The following is a 15,631-nucleotide window of genomic DNA, read 5'->3' as shown; positions in this document are numbered from 1 at the left end:
GGACAAATTCTTCAAACTCTTCTCCATTTACTCCCTTCCAGCTGGATACAAATTCCTCGCACAAGATTATTTTTTTCAATTACTGAAGCAAGCAGCTAGAGCAACCCGAGCAACCGCCAGCAAACAATGGAATCCATTTCACTCCCTACTGACATGCGAACCGAAAAAATGAGAAAAATGAACGGTATCATCATGCCATCGAATCGCACAGGTAAGTAGAGGTACCACCGCACATATTTCACCTGCGCGTTCCAAATTTTTGTGTTTCTTCGATTCCTAAGCAACAGTCAATTACCGACACGCCACACGCCATTCGATGACGGTAGCTACATTATCTTCTCTCCGTGTGCTATCCTGCCTAGCCGGCCGAAAGAAGAAAGCCCAGGTTCATTTTCCACCCCAGCGTGAGCTTCCTCGTGGGTCGAATGATATCGGTAGTTTCCGCGTTTATTTTTTTCAAGAAGAAATGTGAATTTAATAAAATCGACTCGAATGCTCCGGAGCCCACACGGAAGGCTAGCGGTTTCTTGCGGGAATTGCTCAAAGAAGAATTTCGGCACTCGAAATGAGAAACAACTTGATTATAGTGAACCAATGCACTCGAGTGGAAAATAACTTTTGAGGACAAAAAGTTTAGCCAAGCTAACTGGAAATTAGAGCAAATTATCGCATTCGGAATTGGACCTTGAAGAGCAAGGAAGCAGCACATTGCGTGACTGCCACCGAGAACGAGGAAGAGGACATGTGACGATCCCCTGCGGGAGAAAAAAAAAATGAGTCATCTGTTGGGTGAGTTGAGAACTTCAAATTCAAACCAAGTCCATCCGGGAGTGACAATGAAGTGGAATTCTTCAGTAGAAATTCCTAGAAAAGCACAGCGCCCGAAAACAGCCCCCTGCTGAGAATTCCAGTGAATCGAAAGCCTTCAGCTGGTCGCTCGGGGACTAAACGGTATTTAAACAAGATCTCACCTAATCCCATCCACGGCAAGCGGCACCCAGAAGTCCGGGCACTAATCGGAGGTGACAAGCTTGTGTCTGAAAATCGCTCAATGGTTGGTTAGTTGGTACCTCGGGCTCACCTCCAACTAGGTCTAATTAAAAACTCACAACTCATGTTCCCTTCTCCTCGATGCGGGAAGCAGACACGAAAGACGGCAGCTGCAGTGGCGGGGAGATGCGCTAATCCTACTTCTGGGAGAGAATTGACTTCTTGAAATTTTCAAACTAGACCCCCTCGCGTGGACCAGCCCGAAAGTATCGTGTTACAAATTCGCTGTGAAAAGGGTTCCCTCTCCCTGATTTGGCTCCGAGTCCCGCATCTGAACAAAAAAGTGTCAAACTGCTAGGGAGATTAGACAGCAGGTAGGGAGGGAGAGAAGTGTTTGGCTTTGGCAGCAGGTACCCGGTAGATCCGATTCCCGGAGATCAATGTTGTTACGCTGTTGAGCATTTCGGTTCAAGATCATGCTGTGATCTGATTTTCTATTGCTTGCGTCACTTGTTTCTCGTTCTCCCAGCCGTGTTCTCCGTAACCCGGAGGCCCGGAGGTTGTGGATCGTGTGAAATTGGATTAACTTTTGTGCTTAGAATACCTACCTACGTGTGTTCGATCAAGTAGCAGCTTGCATGATTGGCGTGAATTGGCAAGATCAACTTTGGTTGATCGACTTGTGTGAATGCAGATATGGAGGCAAGATGTTTTAAAGTATTTTAACGCGTTAATTTTCACCGTGCCATTTGACCCAAAATGGTTGTTTGGTTAATCTTCCAATCCTACGATCGATCACAACCACTGAAAATTGCTACCATCGATCAATAAATCACCAATAAACTACCATCGTCTGCAGCCAACTGCAGATCGCACCGTTATCATCTACTCATCCCATAAACAAGAATCCACAACGCTCAAGACCCTGCCATGGCCACTGATTGAGTCGTTTCAATTTCGTTCGAAGACTGCTATGAATCAAACTCACCCAAACCACCATAATTGAACCCATCCAACGATGCCCCGTAAGTTATGAGTTTGTTTACACTCGAACTCCACCTTTGCTGCTGCTGCTGCTGTTGAAAGTCAAGAAAATCCCTCAGCAAGTTATTGATTTTTCCTAGGAATTTGTTTTTGCAGGCGCCTCGCAACGATTACGGCAGCGCTTGCAACTGACTTTCCACATACACCACCATCACCGACACCACCGAGGTAAACAGTGATTAAAATATGCGAAACTCCCGGGTCTCCTACTGCACCGAGAGGGAAACCGTTGATTAAAATTTGAAATGTTGCTGCAGCACCTGCTTGTAAGTATGTGATTATAGCAATTAGTTGTAATTTCGTTCGATGCAGTTTGCACCACTATTCAGGTACTCGTGTTTTTCTGCCCGCGTGATTGAACTTGGTTCGATTTGGCCAAAGACGATTTTGATTTACACGATTTCGAATATCGCACTTTGCGCGGTACGGCCAAACCGAAGCGAGAAGCAAAACCGGTGCAGGCCGGATTAAGCGGGGCAAGATTTATGACTTCCTTCTTAAATTATTGAAACACACGGGCTAATCTGATAAGAGCGATGATTGAGGGCCCAGAGTGCTGCCGGCTGGAGCGTCGGAAAACGCTCCATGTGTACTTTTGGAAGTCAACTCGCACAACCTTGGTTCAGGCGTAGGTAGGCGCTCTTTGAGGGCACGTAGAAAAGATTACATGCTGCAATGGTGGGGGGGTACGGTACAAAGGGTGGGACTTTTGGTACAGCTACCTGGGAAAATTGTGTCGAGCAACGAGGGGTCGGTCGGTTATGTAGAGTGGAAACTTTCTGCTTTGAACACCATCTAATTTTGATGATTTTTTCTGAGATGGTAACGCACGACATGAAACTTTGATTAATCCAGCTACCAGAGAAAAGTGTCGTTCTTGTATATGATTGAATAACTTCATTTCATATTTTCTGTTCTAACTCTTTATTTGTTCCAAATTCTTATAAAATTACATTTTATTTTAACCTAGGTGCTTACCAGCCTTAATTGTTGCTATATTAATCTAACTGTGTTTAAACTGCTCCTGCTTAATTTTAAACTGGTTTTCTAAACCTGCATGTGGGTGCCTTCCATTCATCTTGGCTAAAAAAATGTTTTATGAAATTATGGAATAATATGATATTATGATGATATTTTTTATTTAAAAAAAAAAGATTTAAAATTTGTGTTTGACACGTAAAACCTACAAATTAAGCTATGACAAAGTCACGATTAATGACTTTCTGATCGACCCTTGTCTGTTAAATCTCCATCACTCGAAAATCTGCTTCTCACTGAAGAGAAAATGGATACTTCAGGGGACTCTACTTCGAACCCCAAAAAGAGCACTGGACCTTACCCAAAGGTGATGTTTAAACAACAGTCTCCTGCAAGCCCTGCCCCCCCCCCCTTCTCCAACATCGCCCCCTCGTCCAGCTGTTCCCCCTACTCCAACCGTTCCCTTAAAAAATTCTGCGACCCCCCGCCATAAAGCTTACCGAAGTGGCTCAAAAGGTCCATGGGTTGTTTTTTTCCAGTCCAAACAAAAACCTTTGAATATTTCTCGGATTTCGAAGGATCTGACAAAACATTTTTCGGCCGTAGCCGACATGCTTGGCATACACAGTTTTGGCCACGAACTGCTCATTTGCTAATAACTTTACACAGAGTTGACGAAACATAGTTCTTTTCCAAGAAGTAGACAGAATAGAGTTGAAGCTTGTTATAGATACATAAAACAAAGTAGATTTTAATTCTAGTCATAAACTGTATTTGTTTTTGCGTTGTAAAAATGAAATGAGAAATGTTCGCTGCACATCTCGGACTTTACGAGTAAAATTCATTGGTGTTGATTCAAATGTTAAGATTTAGCTACTCTTTGCATATCTATAGTAAATTATGATCCTAATCTATCAATTACTTTAAAGAAAAACAAATTTCAACAACTAAGTGAAATCTTATTAACAAATGAGCAGTTGGTGTGTACAACTGTGTATGCCAAGCATGGTAGCCGATATCTTTAAGGTGACGCCAAACAAACTGCACGTTACCGTTGATGACCCAAAGCAGGCCAACCGGATTGTTGCCCATGAGCTTCATACGATGGAATATCGAGTCTACATCCCCAGTTGCGACGTAGAAATCGAAGGAGTGGTCACCGAAGCGAGTCTAACTTGCGAAGATTTCCTTCATGCCGAATCCTTCGGTATTTTTAAAAACTGTGCCCTTGCGAAAGTGAAGATTCTGGATTGCATCCAAATGCAATCAGTGTCTCTCATTGGCACGAAATAAACGTACTCTCTGTCAGACTCGTTCCGTGTGACCTTTTCAGGATCGGCGCTACCTGACTACGTCTTAATTAGGAAGGTTCGAATGCCTGTACGCTTGTTTGTACCGCGGGTAATGAACTGCTCAAAATGCAAGCAACTTGGTCCACCGCTGACTTCTGCTCCAACAAACCGAGCTGCGATCAATGTGGCAAGCTGCATGCAGATGGTCCTTGCCGGGCTACCCCAAAATGTGTTTACTGCAAGGATACTCTGCATGCTTTGGTTGATTGCCCGAAGTACAAACAGCAGGGAGAAAAACTTAAGCGGTCTTTGCAAGCTCGCTCCAAGAGGTCACTTGCAGAACTCTTAAAAAACACCGCTTCATCTTCCCAAACCACACCAAAAACCAAAAACACATAGGGGAAATGCAGGTAATTTCGGCCTGAGTGTCCTTAATTTGGACCCATGCATAAATTCAGCAATCGACTAAATTTTCCATAGCAACCAAAAATATCCACAAGTATCGTCCCAATAACTACAAAATGGTGAGTGGACAACCTGGAAGGAGCGGAATACCTAGCCCTGGTCCTCACAAGTTCCTACTTCACGCCTCCTCGAGTCATATGATAACAAAAGACTACCAGCTGAAACATGGACACAGCTGGGTGGCGTAGCCTGGGCAATGTTGCCAGTCCGGCAATAGCAAAGTGAAGAGGTGCGACGCGAACACTGGCGCGGTAACCATAGTACGATGATAGAGGAAATGGTTCACCAAACCCGAGCGTCTGTTCACCATGGAGGTGCGGCTCAAAACGGCGTCTGTTCTCCAAGTTAGGAGCGGCTGATCATCGTCCTAGTGCCAGCGTGGGACTCTAAACAGAGCTGTGCACGATGGTCCCCCGGCGAGACAGGGGGTTGGGGCAGGCCCAACAAGCCGCCCTGGAAAAAAACAAAGTTGCAAATACCGAAGAAAGAAATACGGATCGGAACAATCGGCACAGACCTACGCGACGAAATAAGGACTACGATTGGAAACTCGGAACATGGAACTGCAAATCGCTCGGCTTCCCGGGTTGCGATAGGTTAATCTATGACGAACTTCAACCACGCAACTTCGAAGTTGTAGCACTGCAGGAACTTTGCTGGACGGGACAAAAGGTATGGAAAAGCGGGCATCGAGCGGCTACTTTCTACCAGAGCTGTGGCACCACCAACGAGCTGGGAACCGGCTTTGTAGTGCTGGGTAAGATGCGCCAACGCGTGATTGGTTGGCAGCTGATCAACGCGAGGATGTGCAAGTTGAGGATTAAGGGCCGTTCCTTCAACTACAGCATCATCAACGTGCACTGCCCACACGAAGGGAGACCCGATAACGAGAAAGAAGCGTTCTATGCGCAGCTGGAGCAGGTGTACGACGGCTGTTCGCAACGGGACGTCAAAATCGTCATCGGCGACATGAAAGCTCAGGTAGGACGAGAGGCAATGTATAGACCGGCAATCGGGCCAAACAGCCTGCATGCCGTATCGAACGACAACGGCCAACGATGCGTGAACTTTGCAGCCTCCCGGGGTATGGTAGTTCGAAGTACCTTCCCAAGCAGCACACTTCGATCGAAATAAGCTGCTGCAACTTGATTGTGACTGGAATAAGTGGCATACAAGTAACCACAATTGTTCAGTGACATGTGTGCTGCTAGGGTTTTTCCCCCGCAAGGATATCCACAAAGCCACCTGGAAATCACCCGACCAACACACAGAAAACCAAATCGATCACGTTCTAATCGACGGGAAATTCTTCTCCGACATTATCAACGTCCGCACGTACCGCAGTGCGAACATAGATTCGGACCACTACCTAGTTGCAGTATGCATGCGCTCAAAACTCTCGACGGTGCATAACACTCGTCGAAGTCGAACGCCACGACCCAACATTGAGCAACTACGGGACACTGGAGTTGCCCAGGACTACGCGCAGCAGCTGGAAGTTGCACTACCCACGGAAGAGCAGCTTGGCGCAGCTTCTCTTGAAGATGGCTGGAGGGACATCCGTTCAGCCATAGGTAGTACTGCTGCAGCGGCACTAGGTACTGCAATCCCGGATCGAAGAAATGACTGGGTTGACGACGAATGCAAACTGTTAGTAGAGAAGAAGAATGCAGCCCGGGCGAGAATGCTGCAACACCGCACGAGATTGAATGTGGAGCGATACACACAAGCGCGGAACAGACAAAACTTGGTTTTCCGAAGGAAGAAGCGTCAGCAGGAAGACCGAGATCGAGAGGTGATGGAAAATCTGTACCGCGTAAACGACACACGGAAGTTCTACGAGAAGCTAAATAGTTCGCGCAAAGGCTACGTGCCGCAAGCCGATATGTGCAAGGACTTGGACGGTAACCTTCTCACGAACGAGTGTGAGGTGATTGAGAGGTGGAAGCAGTACTATGACGAGCTCCTCAACGGTGAAGCAGCAGAAAACGAAGGTGGAACGGCAACAGACCTTGGAGCACGCGCAGAAGACGACAGGCTACCGGCCCCTGATCTTCAAGAAGTTGAGGAGGAGATCGGTCGGCTGAACAACAACAAAGCAACTGGTGTAGATCAACTACCAAGTGAGCTATTGAAATACGGTGGTGAAGCACTGGCTAGAGCGCTACACTGGGTAATTGCCAAGATTTGGGAGGAGGAGATATTACCGGAGGAGTGGATGGAAGGTGTCGTATGCCCAATCTACAAAAAGGACGACAAGTTGGATTGCTGCAAATACCGCGCGATCACACGCCGCCTACAAGGTACTCTCCCAAATTCTATGCCGCCGTCTGTCACCATATGCAAGAGAGTTCGTGGGGCAATACCAGGCGGGATTCATGGGTGCCCGCGCTACCACGGACCAAATTTTCGCGATTCGGCAGGTTCTGCAGAAATGCCGCGAATACAACGTGCCCACACATCATTTGTTCATCGATTTCAAATCCGCATACGACACAATCGATCGAGATCAGCTATGGAAGATTATGCACGAGTACGGATTTCCGGATAAACTGACGCGATTGGTCAAGGCGACGATGGATCGAGTGACGTGCGTTGTTCGAGTATCGGGGACACTCTCGAGTCCCTTTGAATCTCGAAGGGGGTTACGGCAGGGTGATGGACTTTCGTGTTTGCTGTTCAACATCGCGTTAGAAGGTGTGATCAGAAGAGCTAGGATAGACACGAGTGGCACGATATTCAGGAAGTCCATCGAGCTCCTTGGTTTCGCCGATGATATTGACATTATGGCACGGAACTTTGAGATGATGGCGGAAACGTACATCAGACTGAAGGCTGAAGCTAGACGGATTGGACTTGCCATCAACGCATCAAAGACAAAATACATGAAAGCAAGAGGTTCTAGGGAAGACAATGTTAGCCTCCCACCTCGAGTTCAGATTGACGGTGACGAAATCGAGGTGGTCGATGAGTTCGTGTATTTGGGCTCACTGGTGACACTGGTTTTCGAACGGAAGGTGTTGCGTACCATCTACGGTGGAGTGCAGATGGATGACGGAACGTGGAGGAGGCGAATGAACCACGAATTGCACCAGCTGTTGGGAGAACCATCCATCGTCCACATTGCAAAAATTGGGCGACTACGGTGGGCTGGGCACGTTGTAAGAATGCCGCACGACGACCCAGTGAAAATGGTTCTAGAAAGCGACCCAACAGGAACAAGAAGAAGAGGCGCGCAGCGGGCAAGGTGGATCGACCAAGTAGAAGGTGACCTGCGGACCCTTCGCAGACTACGAGGCTGGCGAACTGTGGCCATGGATCGAGTAGAGTGGAGACGACTTCTTCGGACAGCAGAGGACAACAAGGCCTTAGCCTGATTGGTAAGTAAGTAGCGTACGTAGACTTCGAAATTCGAACATAGCTAGCGTAGGGATTGTAGGGGGATTTCACTGCTCGTATCTCTACGAAATTGGTCAAGCTAGCCAATACCAATACCATTACAGCGGCTACTCTACTACAAAAGGCGTAATTCACCCTGAACGTGATCCGGTACATGTGACCTGGTGATATATCGTACGATCGATCATACGATCCCTTGCTTTAAATACTTGTCTTGTGTGCACCGAAAATTGATTTCAGCTTGGTACGCTTTCGGCAGCAAAAGGGACAGGTGAGTTTCCACTAGTGCGTTTGGTCGACCCTGAGAATTATTAAATAGGTGAGTTAGCTCGGCTGGCTAGTGAAGACGTCCGCGGTGGGAAGTCTTCATTAGTTACACGACATTAGGCCAATATACGTGGTGGAATAACATTCTCCATACATCACTCAATCGGCTACGACGTTGAGCGAATCGTGTCGTAAATAGAACTGTTCGACTTGAGGATTGGAGAGCTCTTTCTTTCTAGATGGCCAATTATTATTGACGAACCAAATAACTTGTTGTAGTGTGCCAACAATAGCGAAAATACCTTTAGGAACTCGTTGATAATGCTTCAGATCGAGTTCTCCATTTCGAGATTAGCGATAACGATCTCTTCGTCCGGGCGGATGTGTCGGTTGATCAAACGGGACAAAACATCCGCGTGCCCCAAGCTTTCCATTGAAATGCAGCGAATGTCGAAATCGTAGAGGAGCAACGTCAATTGGCCATATACGTAGGAATCCCCTTTTTAGACCCAAAAATAGCGAGGATGAATTTTCGACCGAATAACATTCGATGAAAACGGGTTACAGCGAATACGATAGCCAATCTTTCCTTCTCCATCTCACTGTAGTTGGTTTCGGCTATCGTTACACTACGGGACAAATGGCTTTAATAGTCCCGTCGGGAAGCTGGTGAGCGATTCGTGCTCCCAGTCCAAATGCAGATGCGTCCGCCAAAACAATGATGCCCAACATGGGATTGTAGTGGGTCAGCAGTAACGGTGACTGAAGAATCTCTCGTGACCATTCAAATTTTAGTCCAGCCTATAGTGATGTAAACATCCATGCATGCAAACATTCATGCATGTAAACTTCCTTTTCACGTAAACTAGCAGCTTGCAAGCAATGTTGCAAAGAAAGGTGGAAAGTTGCATACAATATATGGAATATTGCATGACATGTCTCATAAATTTACACGATTTATAATGTAAATTTGTATGATTTATGACGCTCCATTTATGTGCATCATAGTAACGGAAATTTACACTACTTTTTTTTTAGCTGTGTAGGTCATCTTTTTGACGTATTTGCCGTAATAGTTTATGGTATCCTGGTAGGAGCAAAGCGTCGAAACATCCTGTGGTGGAGGCATGCTGACGATCGGAGCAATTTTCTCGGGATCCGGCCTGATTCCGTTGCCATCCAGGATTTATCCCAGATAATTGACCTCCTGCATGCCGAAGCTACACTTGATCCACCTCTACCTGCAGGTACGCGTCGGACAAGTACACAGATAAAAAATCTGAATTTTAATTGTGATGTAAACATTCATTCACGTAAACTTGTATTTGATTTCAAACAACCGAGCAACTTGTAAACAATGTTGTTTATAATAATGGGCTTTTGTATACAATATTTGCTACTTTCCATGAAATGTCTCATAACTTTACATGATATATAATGTAAACTTATATGATATGTGACGCTCCATTTATGTGCATCATACTAAACAGAAATTTACACAACTTTTTCGAACTGTGTATATGTGACTGAAAATCCGATAGTTGGCCATCTTCACAAAAATATCCTCGGCAAAGGCAATGGTTTGGTTCCAGGACGCTATTTAGACCAGTCGCAAAATCGGCGCGAAAACGGACGGTTAAATTTGGCTTCAGTACCGCGACGATCGGTGCCGCCCAGTCGCTAAAATCCACATGCCAAGGTTTAGCAGGCGAACGATCTCCTCTTCACACTTAATCTAGCTCGGTAAAATCTCCAACAGCCGATTACTTCGGCATTTACTTTTGCTGATATCTCTGTTTGTTGGCTGATATCTCAACTAACAAGAGTCTCGGCAAATGTTTGAATCTCAGCAAAATAAATTGCAGAATTACTCGGCTGTTTGGAATCTCGGCGAAAAATTTGACGTGTGTTCGACAACACGCTCCATGGAATAAGCCGCCGGTCGTTTTGGTCTGAACACGGGTTTGGGGTTACCTTTGGGGACCAATTTGGCGGGAGTCTTGTTGCATAGACCCATCTCAATAGAGAACACCTCAGGAAACTGCGCTTGAAGGTCGCTACACGTTGATTTGCTTGTGTAGTCACTTGATTGCAGTACGACGCTATGGGATGGACCCACAATCCGAACAAGTCCATCCAGTGTATGCCTACAATGTCGAGATGAACGTTAGGAGAAGCAACGAAACACTTACCCTCCCGTATGATGCCGTTGAGGGTAATATCCCAAGTAACCAAAAGTTCCGCATTCAACGATAAAACTCACTTTCAAGTTCCATAAAGGCCATATAAAGTTCCAACACAACATTCTGGAACGGTTCCGGAGCTAACCACTGCGCCACAAGTGGGCAAACACCAATTTAACATTCATCAAGGTGTTGTGTTTCGTATTCAAGACAGTCAACTGCCACTGAAAACTCCAACAGTACACGGAACAACAGCTCACTTCAATATATCTCAGATGACCCGGTAGAACTGGGTTTAATTCTTCAAACAACTCAGCAATACTACTACTATTGCTGATAAATCAATACACGTTCAAACCTGCCTTAAGAAATAACTTTCATGAAGACCTGACTTTAGAATACACTTTCATAAAAGTGCGAACTAAATATAGAATTGGTGTAGAGGACAAAAACCTTTTTGTAACTTATTTTCTAACAGTTCCGTTCAAGTTCCGCCAGAAGCTGCTTAGAATGCTCTTCAATTATGGTACCGGAAGTTTCAAGTTCTTATAACGACTTAAAAATGAGGCTGCTTAAGCCACAAATAGCCTTTTATCAGAACTTTTGATTACTTGGGATTGCACTCCAATTCCGCAACCAGTTCAAGCGGTTGCCTTGATGCTGTTTTGGTGCTTGCAAATTGCTGGTTTCATTTTTGGCCGACAGATTCTGGTCCACGATTGGTGCGAAATTATTGAGATGTCGGAACCGGTGTCCAAGTGAAGACGAAGAGGAACCTTGTTGAGTTGAATTTCGACGAATTTCCGCCGCAGACCGATGCTTCGGACGGTTACGATCTTCGACAACGGCTGCCGCTTTTTCTTCTTGTTATCCGAGCGATTGACAGCGTTGTTCGATGATTTCGGCGAGAAGCAGGCACAATTACCCTCACGGTGCCCGTACTTCCCACATTCATTGCACCTGTGATCTCAGAACCGGCAATCCTTATTGTGGTGCATGTCCCCGCATAACCAGCAGGGTGTCTTGGGTTGTTTCCGGTTGTTGCTGCTATCCGAAGCCGACTGACACTTCGACGTTGTCCGCTTGGGGTACGCGACAGCTTTCACCGTTGAAGAATAACTTTCGACCATCCACTGTTCCATAATCTGTTGCAGGGACAGGTCCGCCGATTCGTTGAGCTTGTTCATGACGCGCATCCGAATTTCCGCCTCTTGCTTGGATTTAAGGCCACACACGTAAATGAGGCACTTAAAACAACCGGTGAACACTCGTATTTATTTCAGTTACCGTGGGGACGTAATTTGTGATTAGCCCCGGTCCCTTTCAAATTGTATCATTATTTATGTACGGTCCTTATATTTGAAATGACGTTACACATTCATCTGGTGATGGCCGATTTTCATTCGAATAATCGATTAATCGATTAACGAACCGAAAAGTAAAATATTTGTAATCGGTTATATCATGCCAATATAAGCATTAACATCTCCAGAGGATCATCACCGATCGTTCAAACATGTGCTGCACTCTCATTGGTGGAAAAATGGCAGCACAGCGAACAAAAAATATTCGATTAGTTGTTAATCGAATAATTAAAAAATGGGACATCTCTGATTGGATGTGATTGTTTTGATAAAAAAGTGCGCAAAATTTCATCTCTACCGAGGGGCATCAAAACCACAAAATTACCTTGCATACGGGGGGTGTTCATTGGATGAAAGGGACCGTGAAAGAGGACACTAAAATAGAAAGTTTTTCTCAGTTGTATTGCCGCCGGAACGGTGACACTATGGCACCGAACAACGATTTTATTTTTTCCACCGTAGTAAACTTTCGAGCGAGCTTCGGAAGAATGAAGCTGTTGTACTGCTCATGATCGGGTGGGCTTAATTTCCGCAGGAGTAAAGGGTGATACGGTCAAAATTTGGTCAAGGGAAAACGCGTGTAAATCGGTGAAATCGTTTATTTAAAAAATCAAATTAAATTTCTTTTTCAAGTTCAATTAGTATAAAATTCAGGAAAAATATTCAGTTAGGCTTCCGCTTTTCCAAATCCGAATTGCCGGGCCTTACGCTTGACCCCTGCCATCAGATTTTGTACAGCCACCTTGTCCACCTTCTTCGCCGCAGAAAGCCAGTTTGCCTTGAACTGCTGCTCGCCCTTAGCAGTTTTTTTTGGTCTTCTTTAGGTTCCGCTTGACAATAGCCCAGTATTTCTCAATTGGGCGGAGCTCTGGCGTGTTGGGAGGGTTCTTGTCCTTGGGAACCACCTGCACGTTGTTGGCGGCGTACCACTCCATGGCCTTTTTACCGTAATGGCAAGATGCCAAATCCGGCCAAAACAGTACGGAACAACCGTGTTTCTTCAGGAAAGGCAGCAGACGTTTATTCAAACACTCTTTCACGTAAATTTCTTGGTTGACAGTCCCGGAAGCTATGAAAATGCTGCTTTTCAAGCCACAGGTACAGATGGCTTGCCAAACCAGATATTTCTTTGCGAACTTTAACAGTTTCATGTGCTTGAAAACATCTGCTACCTTTCCCCTTCCTTTTGCCGTATAAAACTCCTGTCCCGGAAGCTGCTTGTAGTCGGCTTTGACGTAGGTTTCGTCGTCCATTACCACGCAGTCAAACTTCGTCAGCATCGTCGTGTACAGCCTCCGGGATCGCGCTTTGGCCGTCGTATTTTGTTTATCATCGCGATTTGGAGTCACTACCTTCTTGTAAGTCGATAGTTCGGCTCGTTTTTTGGCTCGATGCACAGTTGTAGACGATACACCCAGCTTATTTGCGGCATCTCGGAGAGAGAGGTTAGGGTTTCGCTTGAAACTACCGGCAACTCTCTTTGTCGTCTCAGCGGTTTCCGGTTTTCGATTTCCCCCCGATCCAGACTTCCTGGCTGTCGACAAACGTTCCCCAAACACTTTAATTACATTTGTAACGGTTGATTTGGCAACTTTTAGCGATTTTGCCAACTTTGCGTGCGAGTAGCTCGGATTTTCGCGATGCGCGAGCAAAATTTTGATACGCTGCTCTTCTTGCTTGGACGGTATTTTGACAACTGAAGAGTGAATTCCAAAATCAAAATAGGAGCAACATTCTACACACACACACCTTCAAAATGAGGGGTGTTCAGGTTTTTTAAATGCAAAATTGAAAGAAATACGTCAAGTTGATATTGACCAAATTTTGACCGTATCACCCTTTAGTCGCAATTTGGAGCGTCATCCAGCTTGCCGGCATCTTTGTCGAAAAGGTCGACGTAGCAGAAAACCATGCGTCGAATGTGTGCCCATTTTATTTGTCGTAGACGAACTCCGCCATGTTGCTAGAGAGGGAGTCCAGAACCGATTCTTCGCGAGATAGGTTGTTCACGGCGAGCTGAGTAGCGGCCAACTGCTGGGAGATAGCGATGCTCCGTCATCGCTATCACACTTTATCCTCGGTCTTCTACTCCACGAAAACACCTTTTTTTTCGGGACGAACGCGCAATTTTCCACACGAAAATTCTTACACCTCGTCGTCACTGTTGCGTTATTAGTTTGTATTGAGTGTACGCGCGCGCTTCACGAACAAATTAAAAATAACTTTACTGTAATAACAGAACAATTACAAACGTGTGAATCACTTTGCTATCGCCACTATGTAATGATTATGATGACGCAGTCTCTCGGTCCGGTCCCCAACGTTCGTGCCGGCATCTTTCAGGCTGACACCTGTCAGCTGATGAACCCTGGTGGTGAAGTCGGTGGAGGGCCTCTCAGCAATCCTCAGAATTCTTTTCTTTTTTCTGAATCCTATGGAGTGCTTTTTTCCTGATAGTGCAACAATTTGGTTGTTTAGAGGTATTGAGGTAAATACATATTCGATATCTGCATTTAAAATGGAACCGAAATCCAAAATTTCATCAATTTTGTTACACTGGAACTATTTTAAATAAGTACGATTACATTAGCAAAAATCACCATCTTAGCGCCACTTGGTGGGACTTTGAATGGGAGCGAGCTGTCAACGAATAGATTTAGTGTCAACGATCAAAAATTGAAATCTTGATATAAAAATCAAGATGAATGTCTACGGGCTTCAATTCTGTGCTCAGAAAACGAAGCTCTATCAGATAATATCGATCAGATAAAAATCAGTATATTTTTCAATGTTAAACAGCCCAATTGGATCATATTGGCACAGCATAAACCATGGCTGTTTAAAAATTAGACATTTATTCGTCAGGCAAAGTTTGGATTTCCTGTTTATAAGAGGATACAATTATTTGGCATTCAAGCCCTCAATGTGATCATTAAAAGTTATTTTTTCTAATCCATAATATTTCACTTGACTTGACCAAGGAATTGGAATTCCGTTCATAGTGACTATGTGGCTACTAAAGCCCTGCCAATTTAGAATCGGTACGCTTTCTATCGGATGTATCTCAGAATCGGTTTGGTGTAGAATAAAACGTTGATGAAAGAAAATGATATGTATTTATGGTAGTTTAAAGAAACAATAGGGGGTTTACGATTTTTAATCCTCTCGAATGAAAATTCGTACTTTGGGCTTGATACGTGCCATCAACTTCTGCACAAGCTGCTGATCAACCTCATCGACTGCATTTCTGTCCAGTATCTGACCATTAAAATAGCATCCTTATCCATTTTTCCAATATTCTTCAGTTTAGCTTTGATGATACCGCAATACATTTCGATTGGGCGGAAATCTGGGCACTTTGGGGGGTCATCTCGCCAAATCTGGCCAAAACATGACGGGGCCCCGGTGGGAGCTGCAGATTCCCTGCTAGATCATCAGCGTACCGACAAACTTATCCACAAAAACCAATTTATATTTCTTGGAAACATTTCCGCAACCCCTGGCTACATAAAACTTCTGTCCCGGAAGCTGTTTGAAGTCCAATTTGACATATACAACTTTCAGGCCTGCGTTTTGGCCGCAATGTTTTGCTTTACGGTAAATTTTGGTTGCTTAGTAGCCCGATACTTGAATAAATCTTCCCGAATGC

The sequence above is a fragment of the Ochlerotatus camptorhynchus genome, unplaced genomic scaffold (genome assembly GCF_037179485.1).
Source record: "Ochlerotatus camptorhynchus isolate MF236.1 unplaced genomic scaffold, CSIRO-AGI_Acam_v1.1 ptg000401l, whole genome shotgun sequence".
NCBI classification, from domain to species: domain Eukaryota; kingdom Metazoa; phylum Arthropoda; class Insecta; order Diptera; family Culicidae; genus Ochlerotatus; species Ochlerotatus camptorhynchus.
The sequence above is the reverse complement of the archived record's forward strand: the minus strand, read 5'-3'. Positions refer to the sequence as shown.